The sequence below is a fragment of the Primulina eburnea genome, unplaced genomic scaffold (genome assembly GCF_022965805.1).
Source record: "Primulina eburnea isolate SZY01 unplaced genomic scaffold, ASM2296580v1 ctg773, whole genome shotgun sequence".
NCBI classification, from domain to species: Eukaryota; Viridiplantae; Streptophyta; class Magnoliopsida; order Lamiales; family Gesneriaceae; genus Primulina; species Primulina eburnea.
The window spans coordinates 3,540-8,194 of record NW_027331543.1 but is presented as its reverse complement, the minus strand read 5'-3'; the positions used below and the strand labels follow the sequence as shown (position 1 = coordinate 8,194).

Below are 4,655 nucleotides of genomic sequence, written 5' to 3'. Positions count from 1 at the left end.
AAAAATAGAATCCCTCCCCTTCTTAGTCCTAGGCAACCCCAAAATAAAGTGCATAGAAATGTCAATCCAAGTTCTTTTTAAGAATAGCACGCAAAAGTGTTCCCAAAGTTCTATTGACAACTTCAGTTTGTCCATCTGTTTGAGGATGACAAGTAGTAGATTACAACAATATTGAGCAAAGTTTAGCACATAAAGTAATCCAAAAATAGAATCCCTCCCCTTCTTAGTCCTAGGCAACCCCAAAATAAAGTGCATAGAAATGTCAATCCAAGTTCTTTTTAAGAATAGCACGCAAAAGTGTTCCCAAAGTTCTATTGACAACTTCGGTTTGTCCATCCGTTTGAGGATGACAAGTAGTAGATTACAACAATATTGAGCAAAGTTTATGAAATGGGATCGGTTACGGTGACCGGAAGCGCAACGGAAGTTAAAAAATCTAATTTTTAAGAAAAAATTTCGGCCACCACCCTTTTCGTGTAGCAAATACATTTAAACACCAAAATGTCATACATAGGGTGTTTTAGAAATTACCTATCAATCTCAAAGATTGATTGTGGCTCCAACTAAGGTGTAAACACCTTAGCTCTTGAAGGTAGACCATCTACAAGCTTCACCTTTCTTTTGGACTCCTTTCTTCCAATTAGGCCCACCACCAACTAGCATGGGTATACAGATAAAGATGACAAATTATTATTAAAATAAAGATTGCTTATACATAGAGTTTCATTGCACTAGTAGAAAAATCGAATTTTACTTCGGCAAACGTTACTTCGATAATAATAAATTACGAAGTAATACATTACCAATAACTTCAGTAATAACACAAGCGAAGTAAAATAATATATTTTACTTCGGATGTTTAAAAACACGGGCTTCACTATATTTTTTTATTATATTTTACTTCGGCATATCAATGTTGATGAAGTAAAAAATAAAGAAAATAAATTTATACCGAAGTAAAAAGATGAACCGATAGTTTAATTAAAAATATTACACAACACACTACAAGAGAGAGAAAGTGAAACCCAAATCCCCAATCTCTTAACCCTTCCCCTACTCCCGTCAGTGTTGCGTCCCGACTCCAATCACCACTGTGTGCTGTCCGACCACCGGAGATCGAAGTGCAGTAGCCAGAAACCTAGTTCCCCTAACCTTGCGCCTCCTTCCCTGCCTCAGATTGGAAGAACTTGCGCGAGTGAGAGCCCTGTTTCAGTCTTTTTCCGTGCGCGAGTTTGTCCTCTATTTTCGGTGTCGATTTCTTTGTTTTTTAGTGGTTTGTTGTTGAGAAGTCAAAGCCCTAATGTTTTCCCTGTTATCCCTGCGATTTCCAGCCACATTTAGCTCCGTCCAGTCGCGATTCCAGCGAGTTTTCCTGCTAGATACAACCTTTGCACCATCTTGAGACCACCACTGCCCGTTCAACTTAGATTCTTGGTGCATTTTAGCTTGAATTCTAGTCTATAGTTCAGGTATACAAGCTGTCTGGATTCGAGTTTTTTTCCAATCCGATTTAATGGTTTTCTTTGCGTTAGTAGCATAATATTGACGCATTGTTGGGTTGTTATATGTCCAGCTAGTATCCGAGAATGAGGTCCCTCCTTTTGTATTTTTCCGACTTGTATATGGTGTGCATGAAACAAAAAAGGAGTTATATTATTTACTCGTAGAAAAATGACCATTTTCCCAAGTAGTATGCATAGGACATGTATGAAGAAGGGTTTATATTATCAACGTGATCTATGCTTTCAAAATGAATGCATTTAATACCGATTTATATTATCATTTGTTTCTTTATTCATGACCTTTCACTTTCCCTCATGTTGATGGTAGGATCTAAATTGCATATCAAAGCTTTGGCAGATTACATAGTTCCTTTTTTGGAATGCCTCGTATGTATTCTATAGCGAGACTTCTAGGATCTAGATCATTACCATGGCTCATCCGTGCATTGTTAGACCATGTGTCAAATAAGGTATTGTTATCTGATCCTTCATGAATTCGCAAATGGACATGTTTCGTTAAACTTTTAATTATTACATGATGAGTTTACCTCTGTTGCCGTATCATCTTTCATTGTTTGCTTGTTGATTTCAATGTATGTCTGCTGAATGAGTACAAGCAAATGCTGCTTAAAGCTATCAACTAGGATTATAAATTGGTTGCCTTTTGAAACGTGTGTAGTGATGGTGGCAACCTTTTTTTTTCTAACGTTGGGTTTTCTGGTGGTAATGAGCTTGGTTGTAGTTGCATGGCTTGTTGTTCAATAGCAGCAGTACTAGCATGAGAGATTTGACTGACGTCATGTATGTTTTCCTGTTTATTCTGCTCGCAGTTGTAGTTTTTGGGAAGGATTTGATTGTATAAAACTGCCTTTTTAATCTCACCTCCATCTATATTTGTAGATCTTGTACCTAACAACAGTCCGCATTTACGCAAGTCTGGAAGCCGATCTGTTGTGTTTGATGTTGGCGAGAGAAGATTTATCCTACACTTTCTTTTAGACGTGGTTTTTCTCCTTTTTCACTGATTTATTCCATATATTAACTATGTTATGATGTTATCTGCCAGGTACAAATGAACTGGGAAATAGTGCTGAAGAAGATTTCTTACATTCCATAGTGTCAAATGTAATGAAGGGTATGAGTTCACCGTTGCCAAGTGTAGCTATTATGCCTTCTCCTGTTCTGCTATGGAGATTCAAGGTATCACTATAACCAGGTTTATCGGGTTAGTTATAAATATAATCTGGTCTCAAGTGATCTTTCGATTTATAACCTTCTTTGAATTTTTAATTTCCCGGGTATATCAACAATCTTTCATAATTGAGGGAAAGAGTATTATGATGAGTACATTTGGATATTCTGAGGTCCATTTACTTTTTTCATATATTTTTTTGGGTTGCTTGAAGAAAGGGGAACCATTAACAGGAAAAATGAGGGAGATTAACGATTTTTATTTTTCTCACTTTTTAGTTTGATAAAGTAGGAAATTGTAATTCGGCTACATGAGTAGAATTTTCATCATACATCATTACATTAGAAAATTATGAAAACCAACCTGAATGAGCTAGATGTAAAAATAAAGTATATTTAGAATTTGGGACGATGAGAAGTTCAAAATAAATAAAAAAATTTAGTAATCTGTTCTAAAATTATGAAACAGAAAGTCTCTCTCTTTACATGGGCAAAATGACTGGATTTGCAGAGAACTTTAGCGTGGTCAACAACTTTGCGACACTCCTTGTTATCATCTTGTACATCTCACAATTCCAAAATTGTCAAAAGTTATGAATCCTATGGCCATTTGAAGTTTTATCAATATATCACTTTTTTGTTCAGGCTTTTGTTGTTCTAAACTCTTTGGAATCATACTCACCTTGACTATTGTGTTGCTCAAATCACTGCATCAATGACATAGAATTACAGCTTTTGTTTGAATAATATATCTTTTTGTCCATCGCGTCATTTTTAATCTTACTTTATGTTCATGTATTGCTGTTTTTCATATGGGTATTCATTTGTTGCAAGGTCAGTGTTATACCTTAAAATGAATGTACACATGCTGATGCATGCATTCGATGTCTCTAGTATGTCTTTGATATGTCTTGGTTGCATGTATTTTGATTGGATGACTAAACCTCAAAAGTTTTGCATGATATATACTTCATTTCTAGTTGGCTCCTATTGAGTTTTTTTATGAATGACATTGCAGATTGGATGGGATTCTGTCATGAGAATGAGTGCAGATCTGAGGGATTTATTTTTGTATGAGGCTTTTTTGTATTATAATCCACTTCTTCTTATGGTGAGTGAATACAGATTGGATGGGATTCTGTCAATTTTTATTTGAAATAGAAGAATCTAATGTATTTTCTTTTTCAAATTTCAGTTTGTAGGATGCATCAAGAACCAATATTACACCCAATCTCAATATGACGAGGTCAGAAGTGAATGGAGTGAATTTGTTTATTCCTATGTAGGTGCTTAAATGGATGATGTATGTTGGGGATAAATATTTTGTTTGTCATTGTGGATTTTTGGATATACTTTTGGTTTTGTTGATACATTTTTGGGTTATCTGTGGATTGATGAATATGTAATTGTGGATTCGTGGATATTCATCATTTTTAGATGGATAATTTATGAATTTAATTATATTAGTGTATTAACAATTACTTCATCAAAATAAAAAATAATGAAGTGTAACAGGTAAATTACTTCGTTGTTATTTGCAAATTGTGAAGTAACATAATATTAAATACTTCTTCAATAAGAAATCAGACGAAGTGATAGAATTAATTTACTTCAACATTGTTCTGTAAAAGCGAAGTTGTTTTGCGCAATTACTTCATCAAAATACAAATTATTGAAGTCTTTCGAACCACTTACTTTGTCACTAAATGTAAATTGTGAAGTAACATAATATAAAATACTTCAACAAATAGGATAAATGCTGAAGTTATAGATTATATTTACTTCAACAAATAGGATAAATTATGAAGTTGTTTGTGACTATTACCTCACCAAAATACATAACTACGAAGTCTTTCAGATGAATTACTTCGTTACCCAATGTAAATTGTGAAGTAAAATATTATAAACTACTTCGCTAAATAATAATTAAGACGAAGTTATATATAATATATTACTTCGTTA

The 4,655-nt window shown here is 34.1% G+C and overlaps 1 long non-coding RNA gene across 2 annotated transcripts; it reads left to right on the top strand.

Moving 5' to 3' along the window:
• Positions 1-898: 898 nt before the first annotated feature.
• On the top strand, positions 899-4,151 carry LOC140822322 (uncharacterized). 2 transcript variants are annotated; one of them, XR_012115947.1, is made up of 7 exons: positions 899-1,248; positions 1,332-1,469; positions 2,245-2,303; positions 2,403-2,468; positions 2,569-3,527; positions 3,712-3,804; positions 3,889-4,151. It is a non-coding gene; the product is annotated as an uncharacterized lncRNA (long non-coding RNA). The 2 variants fall into 2 exon arrangements; XR_012115946.1 differs by lacking the exon at positions 2,245-2,303 and having other exon boundaries at positions 908-1,248; positions 3,889-4,150.
• Positions 4,152-4,655: the final 504 nt, after the last annotated feature.